This window comes from Panthera tigris, chromosome B4 (assembly GCF_018350195.1).
Source record: "Panthera tigris isolate Pti1 chromosome B4, P.tigris_Pti1_mat1.1, whole genome shotgun sequence".
Lineage (NCBI taxonomy): Eukaryota > Metazoa > Chordata > Mammalia > Carnivora > Felidae > Panthera > Panthera tigris.
This window is the reverse complement of record NC_056666.1, coordinates 58,307,345-58,330,812: the sequence shown is the minus strand read 5'-3', so window position 1 is coordinate 58,330,812 and position 23,468 is coordinate 58,307,345. Positions and strand designations below refer to the sequence as shown.

The window sequence follows — 23,468 nt, the reverse complement described above, 5'->3', positions numbered from 1 at the left end:
ATTGATTGTCTTTTCTCATTCAATTTGGGATTTTCTTGGTTGTTGGTGTGGCAGGTGATTTTTTTCTTTTTTTGTGTGCCTTGGACAAGTTGTCTGTTATGTTAGGAGGCTCTGGATCCTATTTAAATCTTTGATTTTAGCAGGTTTAGGTTTAGCACCTAAATGGATCTTGGCTTAGTTATGCATTGTGATTTCAAAGACAGTTTAACTTGTATCTTTTTTTTTTTTATTATTAAGTAATTTATTTTGAGAGAGAGAGAGAGAGAGTGTGTGTGTGTGTGTGTGTGTGTGTGTGTGAGAGAGAGAGTGGGAAAGGGACAGAGAGAGGAGGAGAGAGAGAATCCCAAGCAGGTTCTGCACTGTCAGCATGGAGCCTGGTGCAGGGTTTGAACCCATGAATGGAGAGATCATGACCTGAGTCAAAATCAAAAGTGGGATGCTTAGCCAACTGAGCCACCCAGGCACCCTGGCAGTTTAATTTTTAGAGCCTTATTTTGATCTGCTTGGTTTGTATGTTGGTAATGGGATTCTCAATTGTCCCTGAAGGCAATGTCTGAGGAGTGAAGAAATGTCCCCAGGCAAAGCCATTAGGTGTTTCTTAGTCTGGGTATGGTGGGGGCGGGGGGGGGGGGTGGCAGATATAGTGGCATTTTCCTTTTCAGTGCCCCCAAGCTGCCCTGGTGTTTCTGGACAGGGAAGGAGAGTCTTAGGCCCATGGGGACAAAGAACCTTTCAAGTTAGACTGCTTGCTATATAGCTGAGTTCATCTTGCCAATTTCATCCCTACCACTCTCATCTCAATATTTTCATGGAGTAAATGCAGTTTTGCTGGAATTCCCCCTTTCCTACACAACAAAATTTGTCATTAATGTGAAGAAGCCTGACAGTATGATTAAATACATAAATATATAGAAAGCATATAATATTTTGATTTAAAAGTTTTTCAAATTGATACAAAAGTTGAATGAAGAACAGTGAGTGCTCATACACTCGTGTCTGGATTCATCTACTGTAGAATTGCCAGATAAAATACAGGAATCCAGTTAAACTTGATGATCTGATTATCATCAGATAAATGATGAACAATTTTTAAGTATAAGTGTACATGCAATTTTGGGGACATGTTTACATTAAAAAAATTATTTGTCGTCTATCTGAAATTCAAATTTAATTGGGCATCTTGTGTTTTTATTTGGTAAATCTGACAACCCTAACTTTCTGTTAATATCTATCTTCACTTGTTCCAATCTTTTCTCTAGATACACTTTTCCTTTGCCAAACCATCTGGGGAACATTTGAAAAATAAAATCCCAAATAGGTTTTGTATGTGTATAAGCAGACCCATCTACTTTTTTAAAGTAGTGCTTGTTATTATATAGCACTATTTCTCAACTCTTGTCTGGTTCTAGGTTCTAGGCCAGTTCTAAGTCTACATCCACGTTAATCACAAACACACTTCAACTCTCATGTTAAAAAATCAGTTGCTGTCACCAGTGAAACAATAACCAAGTGGCTTCTGAACACCTTCCTTCTAGAATTAATACTAAACTATTTCGAGCTAAAGGCAAGCGCTGTATGGAAACTCTTGTACTGATTAAGCACCTACTGTTGCTTGGTTCTTATAGACTTGGTTCTTATAGATTATCTCAGTTTCTCTAGTATGAGAGATTTTACCCCAATTTTCCTTTGTTTAGACATATCTATATTCATAGGTACTTTAATGTAATGATTAAAAGCACAAGCCTAAGAGTCAGGTAGCCATGGGTTAAAATCCTGCCTCCTATAGTTACAGTTAGTTCAAAGAGATTACTTAACTTCTTTGTATCTTATTTTTCTCTTTGAAAAAAAATGAAGTAAAGTATCCATCTCCTGAACTTGTTACAAGATTTAGGCCAGCCCTGTGCTAGGTACATAGTAAATGGTCAATTATCTTGGAGCTCTTTACCATAATTTATCAGACGTTCTCAGAGGCCAGTTTTATATTATGTATTCCTTATCTTTCCCTAGGAAGAATTTCCACACTGGTTTGAATACTTCTAAACCATAGCTACTGCTTGCAACATTCTTATTACAGTATGTATAGGTAGCACATACAAAACCAGAATAGAGGTTAAAAGGGATGAAGTCTCAATTGTATTCTTAAACCCATCAACACAGGTCATTAAGCTTTTCTATCAATTTGAAAAAGTTTTAAATCAAAATATTGTATGCTTTCTATATATTTATGTATTTAATCATACTGTCAGGCTTCTTCACATCTAAAGAGAAGTATAGCAGAAAACATATTTGGTTCCATTACTGACCATACAGTGTATATGTGTGTTTGTATGCATGTGTGTGTGTGTGTGTGTGTGTGTTTGTGTGTGTGTGTGCACATGCATGTGCCAAGGTTGAAAAACCCATATATATGTATATATATGAATATAGATATATTGACATCATATATGGGAAATGATCTTTCCTTCATACTTCATATGAGTCAGATGCTTAGCAGATCAATGTGCCCAGTTTGAGGGATCAGGCCTTTAAAAGAATGTAGAGAAACTGGAAAATATACAGAGAAGAGAATAAAAAATATGCAAATGATATATGAAAAAAAGTCAAAAGAATTGAAGCTGTTTAGTTTTAAGAAGACCAAGGATGACCTGGTTTGTTTTCAAGAATAAGAAGGGCTTTCCATGAAGACTCTGATCAGTTTTTCCTTGTGTCCACAGAGACCAAACAGGAGGAAAGGAGTACATTAAAACAGTGTGTATTTTTAAATTTTGTATAAAGAAGAACTTCTAGCAAGCTTAGTGGTAAAATAACAGACTGGACTGCTCAGTTAGTTATGAGGTCTGTAATAGAGAAGTTTTGCCTTAAAGCTTTGTAGATAATCCCCAGACCTGGTATTTTCAATTTGACTTCTACCTGAACCAGGGGGGCTGCACCAGATGAATGCTGAAGGTTCTTTATAGCTTTGGAATATAACTAGAAAATAGCAAGGAGCTGCGTGTACATATGAGATATGTTGCACGATTCAAAATCTGTTAAAAAAATCAACTATCAAAGAGATGGATCAGCCACAGTGTGGAGGCAAGTGTTTTAGCATGCTCTGGCTGTCACACAAAGCGCAACTTGAGACCCATCAATCAGCTTCTAACAGACAATTCCAGGTCAGCCAGACTGACGGGATTTTTAGTGTTGATTACATTAGATTTGCATTTGCTATTACGAAAGAGAAAACCAACAATTTCTTAGAACGTAAATTAGTGTGCATGCCTTGACCCATAACCAGTGAAACAAACAAAATAAGAAAGGTTGGCATTAAATTAATAATTCTCAGTATGTATGGGAATGTTTCCCTTACTAAATTCAGAGTGGATTCATTCTAGGAACAATTTTGGTGTAGTGGCTCTCACTTATTATAGATTACTGATTTTCAGTGCTCAACTGCCAAAATACTTTGGCTCATTCTCAAGCCCCAAGAATTGCATACATTTTTCCTCTCCTCACGCTCCAGAGCCATTAACAATATCTCCAGATGTTGTTTCTTCTCACTTTATCTACTTTTTTGTCTCAAGTCTCCAAAGAATTTCTGTATACTAATTACACTGTTGTATATTAATGATGATTCATAACCATATATTCATTTTCATAATCTTCCCAAAATTGTGTTCCTTTATTTCTTTACCTGGTTGATATGTTTTCTTAATCTGTTGGGATTCTCTCTCTCCCTCTCTTTCTCTCTGCCCCTCCCCTACTTGCTTTCTTTCTCTCTCGAAATAAGTAAATAAACATTAAAAAAATAAATAAAGGGCTTGGTTGACTGTATGTAACAGACGAAACAACAACAAAAATAATGCAACAAATCAAAACAAAAACCTCATGAGTAAAACCAGTCAGAACTTTATCACCCACATGAAAAGATCTAGAAGTGAGGAGTCCTGGGCTGGTAAGGCAGACCCAGAGTTATACAGGTTTTGGACTCCTGTCCAGCTACTCTCCCATGCTCAGTACATGGCATCACAGTTCAGGTGGCACCTAGTTTCAGGTATCACATCCACATTCCAAGAGGCAGGATGGAGAAGAAGGAAGGGCTGACATACCTCCTTCAAGAAAATTTTCTGGAAGGGCCACACACTTCTAGTTGATTCTCATTGCCTGGAACATAGGTGGGTAGCCACTCCTAGCAGCAAAGGAGGTTGGGAAGTGTTGTCTTTTACTCCAGTTGACAATGTGCCCCATCAAAGGCCAGGATTCCATTATGGAGAAAAGAATCATTGGATGATGGACTGGACAATGAACATCTCCACTCTAGTTCCCAAATGTTGTGTTGACAAGAGGAAGTTCAACCCAAACGTAATGACTTAAAATGTCAGTGTGATGGGGCCTTTCCCTTTGGTAACTATGCACCAAGTGCTATGAATTTAATGCTGTGCCATGCATAGTTCATTCATTAAGCACTTCATCAAAAAAAATCTTCATGAAAACCTGGGAAGAAGGTGATATTATGTCTCAAGGCTACATAATTTCATTTCATAGGTGATAAGACTGAAGAACAGGAAAGATAAGTAACAAGCCACACAGTTAATTCATAGTAAAGTTGGTAATTGAACCCAAGCAGTCAGATCTTTGGGTATATGGCTATCAACCGTATTATTGTATTTCTTATAAAGTAGCTTAGGGGCATTGCCTTTCTAAGAATTTTTGAGCATACACCATAGCAGAACTTTCAGGGATTCTGTGAAATTGCCTGTACAATGACAACATACACACATGTGTGCATGCATGTAGTCTCCATATTTGAAGAAAATATGGTTCTGCCTTCATTTGGGCATGATATGCAATTTTTAGGAGTCGCTCTGAACTTGGTGGTGGTAACATTCTACTTCTATTTTATCCTTTATTTGTTAAGTGTTGTCTTTATTTTTCTGCTTACTAGAAATGTGGAACTATGTAACGTTTGTTTTAGTTATCCTTTGTTGCTGCAGTGTGTTCATTTGTTTAATCACTTTAGTCTTATAGTTACCTATGAGAATTAAGATATATTCATGATTCAAGATGATGATGTCAGCCTATTTGGCTGGGAAAGGCCAAGCCATTGTCAGCTCAGGCATAGGACAGATGACAGGCTTATTGTAGGAAATAAGATTAGAAGGATTTGGAGGATTGATTTCAGTCTAAAGAAAGATATTCTATTGTTTTGATTGTACAGGAAAAAAAAAATCAAAATTTTAGTCACTATATAGTGACAGATGTTTGGCAAATAGTAAAATATACCTTAGTCCTTCTGAGAGTCAAATTAATAGAATGTTACCTTAGGGAAAAACTCATCTCAAAACAATCTGTGTTTTTTTTTAAAAATCCTTATTTTTTTTCTAACTCACTTATTGTATTTCCTTCATGCAAAATCAAAACCTTCCAGTCCAAGGTTCATTATATAAATATTTGATATCAGTTGATGTGTGAAATAGTCTTCTTTTTAAATAACTGATGGAGGGTAGAGAAGACTTAATGCTTATGGAATTCATTAAGGTTTCAGACTGTTCTGAAAGGGGATTTTCATAGTTATTTTTTTCCATGAGTCATGTTATAGTTTTCCAGAAAGAACTGAAAGAAAATGGAATAAAGATACTGAGATAACTTTTAAAAATGTTTTGTTATAGAAATTGTCAAACATATAAAAAGTAGGGATAAAACTATTATGAATTGACATGGACCCATACCCCAGCTTTAACAACTATCAACACAGGGCTAATCTGTTTCATTTCCCTTTCCATCCCCATTCCCTTCCCTTCTACGTACTGGATTATTTTGGAGTAAATCTCAAACATCATCTCATTTATTTGTTAATACTATACTATGAACTTGTGCAAAATAAGGATTCTTTGGGTGTTCTAAAAACATATTCCCAGGGGCACCTGGGTGGCTCAGTCAGTTAAGCATTCAACTTCAGCTCAGGTCATGATCTCACAGCTTGTGGGTTCAAGCCCCATGTAGGGCTCTGTGCTGACAGCTGAGAGCCTGGAGCCTGCTTCGGATTCTGTGTCTCCCTGTCTCTCTATGCCCCTCCTCCACTCACACTCTGTCTCTCTCTCTCTCTCTCTCTGTCTCAAAAATAAATAAACATTTAAAAAATTAAAAAAAAACCCATAATCCCAAACATAATATCACTTCTCAAAACAGTAATAATGGTATTGAGAATATGATATGCTAATTCTATCTCTCTTTTTCTCTCTGCTTTTTAACAGTTGTATGTTTTAATGAGAGTCCCAGCAAGTTCACATAATTGCATTTTGTTGTTATATCTTTAGTGTTCTTTTAATATATAGGTTCATTTTTCTTTTGTTCATTTTTCTTGCATTTGTTGAGAAAACTTATAGAATATGTTATATTGTGGATTTTGCTAATTTGTGCTCCTGTGGTGTCATTTATTGTGTTCCTTGGTCTCTTGTATTTCTATAAATTGATCAGATTCAGGTTTGATTTCGTTTTTCTTTTTGCAGGTATACCTCATACAGGATTATCTACTTCTTGTTTTAGCATATCAGGAGAGATGTATGTTTATTTGTCTCTCTTTTTGTGATTCATTTTTTTTAAGTAATGTCAGCCAAATCTTTTCATCTCATCAGCTTTTCAGTTAACAATTTTGGTGACTATTTATGATCATCACCTAAATCAATTATTTCATTAGGGGTTGCAAAATTGAGATAATCCAATTTTATAATTTCTTCTTCATTTCTTAGCTAGAATTTTTTCTATAAAGGATAGCTTTTCTTTTCTTTTTTTTTTAATGTTTATTTATTTTTTACAGAGAGAGAGAGACAACATGAGCAGGGGAGGGGCAGAGAGAGAGGGAGACACAGAATCTGAAGCAGGCTCCAGACTCTGAGCTGTCAGCACAGAGCCCGACGTGGGGTTCGAACTTATAGACTGTGAGATCTAAGCCGAAGTCGGATGCTTAACCGACTGAGCCACCCAGGTGCCCCAAGGATAGGTTTTCTACATCAACTATTTGCTTATCTTGAAGTATAGGAAAGGCATATAAATACTTGATTCATTCCTTTATCAATCAGAATAATGAGCTAATTCCTTAACATCTGGCAAAAGTTCACCAAGGGACTTCTTAAAAGCATTAGTATAAAAATATTATAAAAGTATTATTTTATGGTTTTTAAAAACATATTTAATATTTTAAATCTACTGCTATTATTATTTTTTTTTTCCTTTCTATGCTCAAATTGTCCTATCTTTGGGTGGTGAGAACATTTTTAAGTTAGTTCCTGTGTTCTTTTCAGGATATACTTCAGCAATGAGATGTTCCATGTTCATCTTGTATATTTCCTGCCCTAGATCTGGAATCAGCCATTTCTCCAAGGTTCCTTTTAATGGAGACGGTATTTAGAATCCCCAGTCTAGTTGCTGAGTTGACTATTGTTTCTAGATCTTTTCAAAGCTAGGAAAATAGTTGAGAAGTCTACACTATTTCCATTTCAAATTTTGGTTATAGGAATTTTACTTATTTGATTTATATTTGTATCTTTTCCCCTTTTATTGAAAACCTTAGTTTCTAAATGGAATAATATAATTATTTGTTTTATCTTATAGTTTCAGAAGGATGATATGTTAATACTAACATTATGATTATTGAGTAGAATTTTTTATTACTGAGAATTTTTTTCTTGCATTTATTTCATCCTTAGAATATATCCTACTAGGGATATACAAAAAAATTACTGCTTTAAAGTCACTTTGAGATAAGTCTTCTCTGGGTGATTAAGCCAGAAAACTAAAACAAAAAAACAAAAAAACAGAAAATACCAAAAAAACCACTTGATTATTATTTTCTTTCAGCTTTCTAGGGAGTGGTACTTAAGTTTTGATATTTTAATTATGCAAAAACATTTATATGTTTCCAAAAAAATCTACAAAATATTGTTGAAAATCTAACTTTTATCTCTATCCCTTCACCTAATTCCCATCTCACCTAACGGTAACCATTATTATTAACTTCTGGTTTATCTTGACATTTTTTTAGAAAAATGTGTGCATGTGTGTGTATGCATATTTCCCCTATATTTCTTAGTTTTAAAATGGCATAGACTACACATATTGTGTTTCTCAATTATCGATGTATCTTTGTGATCACAGCTGCACAGTACTTATATTGTAGGTGTGACTTTAGCTTATTCAAATAGTCCACGATTGATGGGCATTTGGGTTCTTCCTAGTCTTTTGCTATTACAGAAATGCTGCAATAAATATGTTTCTTTACCAATTATAATTTATTTGACTAGTACTTTGATAAGTCCTTTTATAAAGCAAAGTGTGATAATCATCCTTCCACATATGACTTTGGTTATCTTACTAGATTGAAAGCTCCCCGAGAGTATTTTATTTTATTTTATTTTATTTTATTTTATTTTATTTTATTTTATTCCTGAAGTATACATAACAGAAAGCTCAACAATTTGAAAGTATTCTGGATTTACTGATTAAGCTATGCAGATTGTGAAAAATACATCAGGAAAACACATACATCTTTTTGGAAAACATATACACATCAGTGTGTTCGCTATCTTCAAGATTAGCAAAATAAAGATGTTTTTCTACCAGATAAATTTTTATCTGTATTTTGTTTATAGTAAATTTTCTCTGAACAGAAATTATTTCCAAATAAATGCAGAACAAACTTGAAGAAGGGAGTAAGAGAAAGAGTAGCTCTATTTATTGAGCAGCTGCCACACTCAAATTAGTCAAACCAAAAAAATTAATTGTGAATCACTAATCTAGGTGCTGAGAATAGTGTTAAACACACAGCATCCTTGTCTCAAGGAGCTTATTTTCTAGTGGAAAGACTCAAGTTGGAAGACACAGATAATAAAGACACAGAGAAATATATATTTTAGGAAACTGATAATGGTTAGAGAGAAATCCTTGGAAAGGGGAGTGGGATGGGATTCAGAGCACCAGTGGTGGGTAGAGCCTTAGGAATGTGTGTTGGTGGATTTGCGGATGGGAAAATAAAGTGGTCCCTTTTTGATTGGGTATGTTTTCTCAGGGAAGCAGTGAGTGGGGTGATGAGAGGGTACCAGGTATAAAGTAGTTGATTTGAAAAGTAGGAATGTAAAGTTAGTAAGTGGATACTATGTTTGGTAACAAAAGCTGTTCTTCCAGCTCACTTTGCTAAAGGAAATTTGACTGCCTATGATCTGGCCAGGGGGGTTAAGAACATTTTTTTCCCCACCCTCATTAAGCTGATTAGTAAAAGAACCAGCACTGGATGGGTAGGCAATCCATAGACTGTAATGTCTAGCCTGTGGCATATCACCTTTGACATGACAGGCAGTGGTTTTAAGCAATCAGTTTCCTTTCTTGGGAATTTAGAATTAGGAAACTAATGAGAATGAGGCAATTAGCAGACAGTGCAGAAACTGAAAGAGCACAGTGAGAGATGGCTATTACCAAGTTGAAGCCCTGACAAGCTGGTTAGAAGAAAGCAAAAACTATGCTTAAGCTGAAGAAATATTTCAGAAAGCACAGAAAGGATGTGCAGAGAGAGGAAAAGATACAAGAGAGATGGAACAAGTTCTGTCTAACTGCTTCATTTTCGTGAAAACATTCCAGGCCCAATTCCAAACACATGTTTGCTTGGGGGAATACACTTTGACTTGAATTAGGTTGAGTTGGTATAGCAGACAGCTGCCATCACTGTACCCAACGTCTATTTTCTCTCTTTTTCGTAAGAGCACACTGATTTTTTTTTCTAGGAAAATTATTCTTTCTTACTAAGGTCCATGAAATTTGATGCAACTGGCCCATCTACTCATTCCATCTGTGGGCACATGACCCATGTTTGGTCAATTATCACTCCCTTAATCACAATGACTCGTTCATAGAAGGCCGCATGACATAATAAAGGCCAATGGAATTCAATTTGGGAGGCATTTGTTGCAACTTTGAAAAAGAGACCTTTGGCTGTGTTTGTTGAGAGGATAGGATAGTGGCTAATTTGCCACCATGTGGAGAGATCTAAAAACTGAATCAAAGAGAAAAAGCAGAGACAAGAAGGAAAAGCAAGACTAAATTAAGATGATGTCGTATGAACTCCTGAATCTATCATGCCTGAAGGTGAAAAATTCAACTGCACCAAGCACAGAAAGGATAGGTCTGATATAATCACAAACCACATATGCTTTTGGTTAGAAAAATATAAGTGACAATGATAGGGATCCAGATTCAGTATACAAAGAAGAAAATTCGTGTCAAACCAATTGGGACCTTATCTTTACACCTCTTCTTCCCATGGATTTTTCTAGCATTTCAGATTTTCTATATCCTGTTATCACTTCAAAAAATACTTCTGGTTATTCTTTGCTTGTGTTCCTCTTTGCCGAGGAGGAGATATAGAGAACCAAAGTTGTTCCTTGGTTTTTGAAGCTTACCTATTCCTATTAAAAAGTACTGTTTTAAAAATGTATGTTTACTCTGCCTTCTTACCTGAAAGTCAGGAGTTCTGAGTTCCAGATCTAATTATGTCTCTGATCAGCCCTGTGACCTTGGGTGGCTCATCATTTTCCACTAGCTTACTGCAACTGTTTTATTTGCAAAAGAGAAGGCACCAGAGCTGACCTTTAAGGCAGGAAGAGAAAAGAACTGGTACGTGTGGTCCCATCTCCTCTCCTCTCCTCCCCACTTCAGCCTAGCCCATGAACCACTGAGCCCATAATGCAGCCTTAGATAATTCCCATGAGACAGAAATCCTGTTTGCTTTATCTGCTTTGAGGTTTCTTGAAGCCCTGAAGTCTGTGGTACTTCCAAAGAAGAATTGGATGAAATTTAATATTTTATTATCTTTACTTTTATCTCCTACAGATTAACTTCTTTTCATAGATAACTGTCAGCAATCAGGAAAAAAATTTAATCTTACATTTTTAAAGTTTTGTTTAAAAGCTTAATATCAGAGTATAGGCTGTATAAATGAACTCTGACAGAGTCTACCATTAAGTATACTGAAATAAAGAAGTTGTGCCATTACAGAAATAAAGAAATTGTGCCATTACAGTGAATGGTTTGCCAAAAATTCTTAAAAAGGGTTAAGATTTGAAATGTGAGCTAGAGTGACTGCATTACCCTTCCATAGTTATGTAGGTTTAAGATGTGCAGTCATCTATGGCTGCTCTTAACATCGAATCGGTGACCAAAACCTTTGGCTACATTTGTTCCTTCATGAACATTACCATTGCCACCAGGCAGGTCCAGGCCTTTATTATTTTGTGCCTAGAGCATTGAAATATGGTTATAATTTGTCTCTCAGACTAATTATTTTTTCACTTGCCTCATCGTGGACACATGGTCATATTGGCCTTGTTAAGACAATGGATTGTCACAGCATCTCCCAATTGGAAACCAGACTCCATGTCTCAGCTCCACAAACCATGATTTGGTCCATACTATGTTTTTCCTACTCCATTACATGAGCTTTATGCTTAGTTCACAAGATTATGCAGTCAAATAGTATTTATGGGGTAGATTTGTGTTATGGCTGAGTATACAACTATGAATAAGACACTGCCTCTATGATCCCAGAGCTAGTACTTTATTGGGGCAGCCAGTCAAGTAAATAGGAAGCAAGATACACTAGAGTGAACTCTAACATAGGGGAGAACATGGAGAATTATGAGACCCCCAAAGCAGTGGCAGCTCATCCAGTCCTGGAGCCCCAACAAGGCTTGCCTGAGAAGATGGCATCTCACTTGAGTCCTATAAGACAAGTAGACTACTCATTGGCCCTACATATGGGAAACAACCTTTTAGGCTCAGCTCAAACCTCAGGCTATGAAATTGCTTCCTTACCACATGGTCAATCCCACTGGTCTCCTCTCCCTATTCTGAGCTGCTATAGCATTCACTCATTTATTCATTCAATAAGCAAATACTTCTTGTGTCCTATTATGTACCAGGAGCTGTCTAGGCCCTGAGATACAGCAGTGAACAATTAAGTCCTTGCCCTTGGGGAACCTACATTGAAATGAAATGAAGCAGACACTATCAAACAAAGAAATAAATATATAATATATCAGATATGGTAGATCCCGTGAAGAAAACTAAAATGGGATAAGGTAATAGGGGATCTTATTTTAGCTAAGGTGAAGTCTCCCTGCTAAGGTGACATTTGAGTTGAGAGGTGCATAAAGTGTGGAGAACTGAGGGAAGAAGTTTGCAGGCTGAAGGAACATCAAGTGCAAAGGTAATGCAACCAGGAGTTGGTTTGGAGTTGTAGGAACAGCACTGACTTAGTATTGCTCATTTGACTTCTCATTGAATATCACCTCCAATCGTTATTGCCATTTCAGGTGAAGGCTGAGCTTTTCCTCTCAAACATATTTTCAGTTTATGGAGGCTAAGAACTATAACTTCATCTTCTTTATAATGTTGCTGCTCTTCTCCCTTTATCAGTCCACTGTCTTCATGAGGCTACCAAGAAGTGTTTTACTGACTAATGTTAACTGGGATTTATTTATGTTCTTGATAAATTATATATGTTACTTTCCTTACCTGGCTGATATTAAAAGAGAACATCCCATAAACACTGAGAGAAATGGGTGGGTGGTGAGGAGAAGGGTACAGAAACACAGAAAATATCCTGAGTACCAATTTCAAGATGTGCTTCAAGGGCAAGAACTAGAACACTTGTGGCAACGTTTCTGCAAAGTTTAATGCAGTAGGGATGTACTGGGAACCAGAATTGGACGGACAACTCCAAAAAACTGATTTAGTGAATTGTAGTGTGTGGGTTGATTAAGTATTGATCAGTGACCCAGCTCAGGTCTGAAACAGCCTCAGAACTACCTTCTAATAAGCCATAAAGCAAAAGAATTGTTCACGGATTTAACTGGAAATCTCATTGGGGAAGCTGTGAAATCCTTGGGAATAGGAAGTTAAGAAAGTTTGAAAATTCACTTAAATGTTTATCTTTTTAAAAATCAATGCCGCAAATATCACTAAGGTGAATAAGATTAATTAAGGAACAGATGGTTCTGAAAACTCTGAAGGCATTCTTATTTGAGACTCAGGAAGTACCTGATTCGGATTTCATTAGGTATTTTAGGATATGTTTAGCATGTGAAGTCTTTCTTTAGGCGTTGAGTTCAAATGGATCTCATGTTGTAGAGTAGCAGTGCAGTCTCTGGATCCCTGAGGATCCTGTGACATCAAACTATTTTCAAAATGACGCTAAGATGTTATTTTCTATTAAGTATGTCCTGGTGGTAGGGAAATCTGCTGGTGTCTTTGCAGGAACCAAGTAGATAGTACCAGACATTGTGTTCTTCATTACCATGTACTCACAGTTAAAAAAGATGTCTTACTTAAGAATGTCCTTGACAGAGCAGTGAAAATTTATGAAATTTCAGCCCTTGAGTACATATCTTATAAATATTCCATATGCATTAAGTACTTCTTCTGCATACCAAAGCTCAATAGTTGTCTAAAGGAAAAATCATTGTTTGAGTTGCAAGCTGAATAACATTTTTACATAAAAGAATGTCTACACACTATCATTTTATCAACAACGAATGAAGTGGGTATGTCACTTTAAGGAAAATAACTTATTAGGTGCCAATGATAACATTTAAGCTTTCAAATGAAAATTTGAATTTTTGGAAAATTTGTATCTACCACTGTGAGCTTGAAGTTTCCACAAATTTAAAAGGGACTTTTAGGATGAGATTTACATTTATTACATGAATGTTAACAAATGTGATATTTTGATATTGTTTAATGAAATGTGTCAACATTCCGAAGATCTCCATAACTCATTGAACCAGTAATTTTCAGGTGATGGATGCATGTTGTTTCAAAGCATGCATGTATAAAAGATCCAGTCAAAGTATAATATACACTGGTGAATTTTAACGTAACACAGTATGAAAAGTTCATTGATGTGGTTTCTGATTCCACATTGCAATAACCATTAATAACTTTTCAAGTTCCTCTATCGTATCAAAACATATCCACAGTTATCTGAAATGCCACTAAAATGTTCTTTTTCCATCTACACATCTGTGTGAGGCCAGATTTTCTTTATATACATCAACCAAGGCAACACCCAGCAAACACAAAAGGCAGAAGCAGACATGTGGATCTAACTATCTTTAGTTAATCCAAATATCAGAGATATTTGCAAAAATGTGTAAAAATCTTGCTAGATTTTTTATTTTGAAAAATAATTATTTTTCATTAAAAATAGGTTATTTATATTAATATGTAAAGAGGTTGTCCTTGTTATTTTTAAATTAATATTTAAATGTTCTCAGCCTTAATTTCTATTATGAAAAGTATCAATAGACATAAATTGATATAGACATATCTCTTTAGGCTATAAACTCTTTAGAGTCCTTAATAATTTATATAATGCAAATTATTCCAAGCTTAAAATGTGGGAGAACTACTGCTATCCAGGGTTAAAAATTATTATATAATAAAATAATCTAATGAGTATCAGCAACACTGAAAACAGTCTCACTTTCCCTTGTTGGTATGAATGCATACATAGATAAGATTCTATGCATGCCTGGATAAATAGATAAATGCTTTCTCCCCACTTCAGACCTCAGGGGCAGGGAAGTTGAGTTAATCACAAACCTTAGTCTATGATTAATGGTCCCTATAAAGCTCTGCTCCTGTTTTATTTAAACTCTTCTAATGTGTTTGCTACATATTCTTCTTTGGTTTTGTATATGTACTTGTAAAACACATATTATGGTTTTATTTACGTAAATGGTACCATATATATATATATGTGTACATATATATATACATATATATACACATATATATATACATATATATGTATATATATATATATACACACACACACACATACATATATAATTTTCTTTCTATTTTTAATCTTAGCATTATAAGGATCTAGCCCTGCTATCACCTGCTAATAAGAAAAGACAGACAGACAAATCATCTGACTTATGTATATTTTTTTCAACGTATGCAGCTAGAGATTTTATGGCAGCATTTGAAAATTCTACCCTTTACATGGCAAACATGAAAAGCCACCTCTAAGGTACAACCAAATATAAAATGGTTTTACCGTTTGCTCTCAAAGCCCATGCCATTGAACAGCTTTTATTGATGGTCTGTGTGGTCCGTGTGCTTGTTCGCTCCATCAGGGTTTCTTACAAACGTGAGACAGACCGCAGAACTTCAGCGTTTTGACTCCCCAACTGTGTGATCTTAGGCAGGTTATTTAACCTCTCTGTCCTGTCTATAAAATGGGATTAATAATACTACCTGCTTTAGAGTGTTGATATGTGGGTTAAATGAATTAATATTTGTAAAGTGTTGAGAACGGCACCTGGAACGTAGGAAACATTATATAGGTATTTGTGAAATGCAATAAAATCAATGAAAAGAATATGCCATCTGAGAGCATCTGACTAGTTCCTGTGAATCATAATCTGCTTTTCCTATTAGAGCATTTGTCCCCTTTATCTTCCTGAGGAAGATGTTTTGGTAATAAAATATCACTGAATGATTACAGACAGAGGTAGGAGGATCTTACTCTGTTATTTTATAGGAATTAAGTTTTCATACCTTGTAAAGAAATTTTGAAAACCCCAAGAATTATATCATATCCTTTAAAAACTTTACATAAAAATTCTAAGTAACAATTAGATCCTAAGGATAAGAATCAGGAGCAGAGATTCATTGATCAAAAAGACTCATGTGTGCTTAGAATAAGAAAATGAAAGAGCTGTATATTTCATGTCAAATATAGTAAGTTGCCAAGTTCTTTAGGGGCCACAGAGCTATCTTTTTCCCTCTCAAGACTTCTGTGACTTCACACTGTTCTTTCCTGGCCACAGAAAACGGAATTCCCAGTGTCAGGAGCTGTGAAGACAGAGCAACTACAACAGCCTTCAGGTGCTTTCTATGACCAAGTAATTCCTGGCATGAGGCATTACATTTTTTACTGCTTTTATCCTTATCACTGATGATGATGTCATTTTAAAAGCACTAACAACATCAGAAAATGATGAGCGCTTTTAATGGAATTTGAAGAAATCTTTCAGATAAAAGGCCAACCATGGGATAAATTTCTTAATTTGAAAATCAAGCCAAATTTAATTGTTCCAAACTGTTTTCTGTTACAGACCATTGTAATAGAAATATTTTTTTTTCCAAGAGTGCTCACAATCACTTTTCAGATTCGGATGTCCTGGAATAAAGCCAGATTAACTCTGAGCTGTGAATTTTACAAACACTCTTGTTTAACCTATAATCGATTTAAATAGAGCCATTCTACAAAATGCAAACATGGTAATTGGTGCAATTTTATTTTTTTGCATGAAACAGCATACAAGAATATGCTGGCTTTGACTTTCTGGATCTTTGCACAGCCAGAAGTCTGGCAGAATAATCACTGAAGTTCAAATTAGAGCCCCAGATGGAAACACAAACAGGGGCCACCACTGTGCCTTTTTCATGCTTCGAAGCTCAGTTCTGGACAGAAATGTGTTTCTAGTTAAAATGTAATCATTTCCAATTCCTTCTGATCACTGGATCATATTGGAAAGAAACAGCCTGAGGACTACAATTGCTTTTAATTACCACTGAATGTTGATTGAAATTTTCATTTCCTTTCCATACATTTGTATTTTTGAACAAACAAGAATAAAATAAAGATATGGCCTCTTTATACTTTGGAGAAAGATCTTTGTTTAACATTACCCTCTTTGAATTAGAATTTCCTTGTCAGGATTTCCTTTCCTTTCCATGGGTTGCAGAAAGAGCCAAATCAGTTTAACATTCTTGAATTGAGGTCAGGTTTAAAATTAGGTAGTGTTGTTTGTTTGTTTATTTGTTTTAATTCAGTAAGACTCAAGGGAGTTCATATACTTCTGTGATTAAAGAATTTAAAACAGTAAGATACTTTTTTCCAACCTCACCATGCTTCTACCTCTTCACATCATTTTATTTTACTATTTTTACATTTTATTTATGTAAATAATCTCTACACCCCACATGGGGCTCGAACTCATGACTCTGAGATCAAGAGTCACATGCTCTTCCAACTGAGCCTGCCAGATGCCCACCCCACACCATTTTAAAAATTAATATATACCAAAATTATTGGGAGAACAAGTAAAAAACAAATGAATCGAAAGCCAAAAATATCCTTTCTCACATTAAAACTTTATGGAATATTCAATATTTGAAATTTTACATTAGTTCTGATCATCATATATTACTGAAATGCTATAAATAACAACTATTCTTCTTTTTAGCTAGGACCTAAGACCTGTATTCTAAAACCCAGCAGTGAATAGTGGCACCCAAATTCTGCTCAAAATAGGAATGAATGGCAAATAGATGTTTCATGGTCTCATATGATTTCTTATGCAGTGTCTCAATTGTGAACAATTTATGTGTCCAAGGAAATGTATTTTTAAAAATTTTTTAATGTTTATTTACTTTTGAGAGAGAGAAAGAGAGAGAGAGAGAGAGAGAGAGAGAGAGAGAGAGAACGTGAGTAGTGGTGGGGACAGAGAGAGAGGGAGACATGGAGTCCAAAGCAGGCTCAGAGGCCGACATGGGACTCGAACCTATGAAATGCAATATCATGACTTGAGCCAAAGTCAGCCACTTAACTGACTGAGCCACCCAGGTGCCCCAGTAAATGTACTTTTTGATGCCTTTCTGATCACCGATTAAAGAAAAAATGCCTTAGGAAATTGATTGTATTGTGGAAATATATGATCTCTAAAATGAATCCCATATTTGGGTTTCTGAAGGGGACATTGGAAATAAAGAGAGGAAATGTATATGCATGTCTGGGAAGATTTCATAAATCAGTATGTTTAATTAATCCACAAAATGTTATTAATAGCATAAGCTGTGGAGTCAGAGATACCTACATGGTTCAAATCCATCTTACTAATCCTGTGAACTTGGGCAAATAACTCAACCTCTCTATGCTTAAATTTTCTTGCCTGATAAGTGACTAATTATAGTCTCTCCCTCAAGAGTTCTGGAGAGGATTAAATCAGATAAAATGAAATGTTCAGCACAGTAATGGAACCATAGTTCTGAATAATGATTATTGTTCCTATACTTACATATACACAAAAAAGAATAAACTACTGTCCGTGCCTTCAGAAATATTATTTTCTCACTGAGGTTTTGATACACATACATGAAAAGTTGTATCCATTCAAACCAGAATATGATTCAGTGAATCTAATAAAAGCTTTAGGGCTTTAGAGAGGAGGAAATCACTATGGAATGCAGTTGTCTGATAAGGCCTCATGGGAGAGAGAGGATTTGAGCTGGACTGTAAATGAAATGTAAGATTCAGATATTGAGAAAGGAGGTGTGGTTTATTTCAAATATGAGCAATGGAGGGAAAATTGTCATTTGCATGGGATTTTGTGGGATACTTCTAGACCAGTGAATATGTGTATTTGGCTAGCATGGAAGGTCATTCTTGTAAGAGAGACTGAGAAGATGTGGAAAGGTGGATTATGGATGTCTTTAAAGGCCTTGGGGTTTTTTGAGTAGGGAATGATAGTAGTTGAGGAAGATTTATTTGGTTGCTTCTTGTTAGATGAGCTGAAGGAAGGATCAGATGGAGAAAGGATGATGAATGAAGAGGTAATTTATGTGTGGAACAGGATGGAGGTCATGAGATTGGAAAGAGAAGATAATGATAGTACGAAATTAGATATTGCAGTTCACAACAATCACCTAGTTTAATCCTTTTAACAACCCTAAATAATACAGCTAGACAGTGAAAATGATACAAAGATGAAGTCTGGTTTTCTGATTCCAGAACTCAGGCACTTAACCATTGTGCCATAGTGCCTACTACATATGGGAAAATTGGTGCTTAGAAATCCATGCATTATTTCCCTTGCAAAATACAGTTTCTTTTTAGATCAAATCCGAAATTGATCAGTGCTACAGAAACAAAATCAACCAAATGAAAAATGCAAAATTGGGAAAGCTTCAGAGTGGAAAAAAGGAAAGGCTTCAGGTGTGTCCTGATTGGAGGTTGTTGTCATGGAGAAGCTGTAAGCAGGCTAACTAGAAGTGGAGCATCTTTATGTGATTGGTTAGGGTGTGTTCTTGACTTTCTCTGGTTGGTCCTAAATTGAAAGTGGGGACAAAAAGTAGGGAAGCTGTCAGTTATTAATCAAGTCCTGGCCACTTGGGGCTGATTGTTACAGAAGTTATTGTTTACCTTCCTGGATTGTCACTAGAGATAGCAATCTGGCTTCCTGTAGTCTGATTTAAAGTTGGCTGGCTTCCTGGGTTGTTTATTGTACATAAAGGGATTGGTTTCCTGGGCAGGTTGCTGCAGGTTGTGGATCAAAGTTCTATTTTTATATATGGTCTATTTTCCATTTGTATATTCAGTCTCTCAATATTTTTCCAGGGCTTAGTTGCCTTTGAACTCCCTAAGGTACTTTCTGACCCTGGTGAAAGAAACATTATTCAGGATATAAATGTTAGAAATCTAATTAAAAATTTATTTGGGAGTACAAAGTTAAAATTGCATATTTGAGACTTATAGCCATACAATATTTTATCTCAGAACTAACAATATGTCCAATCTACACATGCATGGTTGTATATTTCAACTTAGCTTCATGCCCACCCTCTTTGTATATTCTCCCTTCCATTGCAGGGAAGGATCCTGGGAACTATATTTTCCAAAATCCCTCACCAGAAGGTTTCAGGTTATATTCCCTTATGGGAGGTTTTTCCTCAAAATATAAAAAGGAAAAAAAAAATCCACTATTCTTCAGTGGCAGGCAGGTGAGGGCTTGGAGATGGTTAATGTGAAGTTTTTCCAGTGGCTTCCAAACATCCTCCTGAGAAACATTCACTTTTGTGAATCAGCTAAGGTCAATGGAAGCAGCTTTCCTTATGTTCTTGCACTTCTAGATTTCCTGAAAGCTTGCAGGGGCTTCCCTGACATTCGCTCTCCTAGCCCTTTGAATGGTTTGGTAAGTCTTTCATTCCCAATGTTAAACCCTATTTTGTTCAAAATACCTACAGTGATTTTGTCCTTCTGACTGACCCTGATGGAATGATCAGATATTCTGCCAAAAATAGGGGTGTACACATTGTCTGAGAATGTTCTGGATGAAACTGAAAACTGGAAACTATTGTGAAACAAGAAAGACAAGATAAAGAGAGGTATAGCATGAGGATAGCAGCAGAGATTCTAAGATGCCACACTGCTGACTTTGAAGATGTAGGAAGGGGACATGAACTGAGGAAACCTGGAGTATACAAAGGTATACAAAGGTATACCAGGGTATACAAAGAGAGATCCATGTAGCCCCTCATGTGAGTAAGAAATTGACTCAGTTGTTCTGGAATAAGAGTTATTCTTCTTGACCACTGTACAGCAGAAATCATTAACTTTAGGAGTGACACTGTCCATTTGAGAACTGGAACACAGCTATTTTGAACTGAAGAGCAATGGTTTGGGGATGAGATTTGATACCACTATAAACATAACAGGAAGCCCAGGACTGAAAACCTTCTGTACTGGATGGCAGGTGGACAGTGGCACAAGTTCACATTTGTCAGTGAAACCAAAAGCATGATTTATTCAAGGGAATCATCATCTGGGATGGGAATATTTATGCCAAATGGATACATAACACAGTGTCTGAACCTGAATCACCCTTGCCATCTTGCAGTGATTTTTTTAAGCCTGATGCAAGGAATAGTGGATTTACAGAGGCTTTTGGCCAAGCCTAAAAAACTACATTATGCAGCGACAAGACTTAGTCATTTGGAAAACTGTCACTGCAAGAAGACTTCCCAAGTGAGTGGACCACTCTACAGAGACCAAGTCTTCTGGGTTGATGGTGATCACTACAGGAAATGCACATGCAAACGTGGTGCTGTGGAATGTTGAAGAATTTCCTGTCCCCTTCCCGGTTGCTCCCCAGGATCCCTCCTCATGCACATCGCTGGCCAGTGCTGTAAAGTCTGCTGAGCAAAATGTGTCTGTGCAGGAAAAGTCCTTTCAGAAAGCCAGTGGATTTTAGCTAAAAGCTGCTGGGAATGCTGAGGTGGAGTTTTAGTAAAAAATTACAGAAGCGTGCCCTCCTTTGAACTGCTCAGAAAAGAATCACATGCAGTAGAGGTTATAACTTTTGTACAGAAAGATCTAAATGTGGTGAAAACTCACAGTGCAAAAACTAGAACACAAAAGCTACTTGTGAGTGCAAGAATGATTGTATCTCTGCCCAGAGAGATTCTGACTGCTGTAGAAATATTGAAGAGTGTGCAGCTAAGATGCATTACTGTCATGCCACTACTATGTGTGTAAACTTGCCTGGCTTATATCACTGTGACTGTGTCCTGGGATACATTCGTTGTGGATGACTTCTCTTGTACAGAGTATGATGAATATGGCCATGGGCAGCACAACTGGGATGAGAATGCCATCTGCACCAACACTGGCTGGGACACTGCTGCACCTGCAAACTGGGCTATGTGGGGATTGGGACCATCTGCAGAGAATTCTGCCAAGAGGGCAGCGGATATGGAATATCTGTGGCTCTTAACAAATGCATCTGGATTCAAAGGAAGCCACTGCGAAAAAGATATTGATGAATGCACAGGGGAAGTCGTAGAGTGCCACAACTATTCCTGCTGGTTGGTACGACTGTGAGTGCAGAAGTGGTTTTTATAATGATGGGACCTATTCACTGTCCAAGGAGGCCTATATTGACATTGATGAATGTGCTTTACGAACTTATACCTGTTGGAATGATTCTGCCTCCATCAACCTGGCAGGGGGATTTGACTGCCTCTGTCTTTATGGGCCCTGCTGCTCTGGTGACTGCCCACATGAAGGAAGACTGAAGTGCAAATGGCAGGTGTGGATTGTGAAAGAAAACAGGTGTTCTCTCCATTCCTGTGAGGACCAAAAGATACTCTGCCAGTAGATAACTTGTGTTTGCTGGAATCCAAACGTTGACCTTTTCTGTTGCCCAAAGTGTGACACCAATGTCACGAGTCAATATTTAGATCATAATGGACACAAGCTGTATCAAAATGGAGACAATTGGACTCACAGCTGTCAACAGTGCTGGTGTCTGGAAAGAGAGTTAGATTACAGGCCACTCGCTCCAAATTGAGCTGCGAGTACACAGTCATCTTGGAAAGGCATTGCTGTCCCCGCTGAGTCAGTGACCCCTGCTTAGCTGATAACACTGCCTATGATATCAGAAAAACTTGTCTGGACAGAGGTGGCATTTTAAGGCTTAGCAGCTCAGTGTCAACATGGCTGGATCTCCCTGCACGACCTACACATGCAAGAATGGAAGTGTCTGCTATTCTGTGGATTTGAAGTGTTTTCATAATAACTGAAGGATGTAAAATGGAATCATCATCATGGGGAAAAATGGACAAAAATGACCATCCAATATGATGAAGAACAGGAGTTGGTGGTTTTGTTTGTTTGTTTGTTTGTTTGTTTGTTTTTTACCACAGACAATTATTGAAGTCTCCATCTGAAGAAGGTGTTTGGGGAATCCATTTTGGACCTACTTTTTTGTTCATTCATGCTAACCTAATCTAGGGGATATACAGTGCAGTGCCTTTAAGTCTTTGCTTGTTAGAAGTTTCCCATGTTTTAAATCATGTTTCCCTTATCAGATCATTTGCAAATACATTTATATGATCTCATGGTAACAGTTGATGGAAATTTTGGTTTATTTTGTGTACTAACATAATAGAGACTCAGCTCCTTTTATTTATGCTTTTTCTGGATTTTTGGATCAAATTCTACAAGTAAAGCTGCCTAGTGTAATTTTGTCACCCCTAAACAAACAAAACCCAGCAAAAACAATGGAGAGAAAGAGTAAACATTTTAGCTCTCATATATTAGACTCAACTTCTTAATATGGGTTTCATTTCTTATTTTTTTAAAATCTTTCCAGTGTTTAGCACAAAGCTTTGCACAAATCTGTCATTCAATTATATCTGTTAAATCAAGTTGAATTAACTATGCAGATGAAAAAAGAAATAGGAATTTTGAAAAAAGAAATAGGAATTTTGAAGCAAACCAAGTCAGAAGCAGTTGATCAAAAATGAAAATAAGTATAAAAAAGAAAATAATAAAATCATAAGTGATAGTAAAATTATATATCCTGCTAAGGCCCTTCTACAAAGAGGAAATTTAAGATCAAAAGCATTAATTAGGAACAGTCTTAGAATTATCCTATGGTTTATTTCTGGTTGTATTTACCTTTTAATGCTTTTCCTCACATTCCTTCCTTTCTATTGCTCTTAACGCCTTCCAAACTAATCTGAAATCCTTTTACTTTCTGTTACTAGCCTATTAGTGACTTGTCACTAGCCTAACCCAAGCAACACCTGCCTCACTGGGACTTCTGCAGTAATCTCTCAATTGAGCTCTCTGCTCCCACGCCTGC

The 23,468-nt window shown here is 36.4% G+C and overlaps 1 protein-coding gene and 1 pseudogene across 14 annotated transcripts in view; both read left to right on the top strand.

The window, feature by feature from the left end:
• The window catches only part of LMNTD1 (lamin tail domain containing 1), a 452,554-nt gene that overhangs the window by 230,227 nt on the left and 198,859 nt on the right, over window positions 1–23,468 (top strand). The window lies entirely within an intron of this gene.
• LOC102971260 lies at window positions 11,652–22,401 on the top strand (annotated as a pseudogene).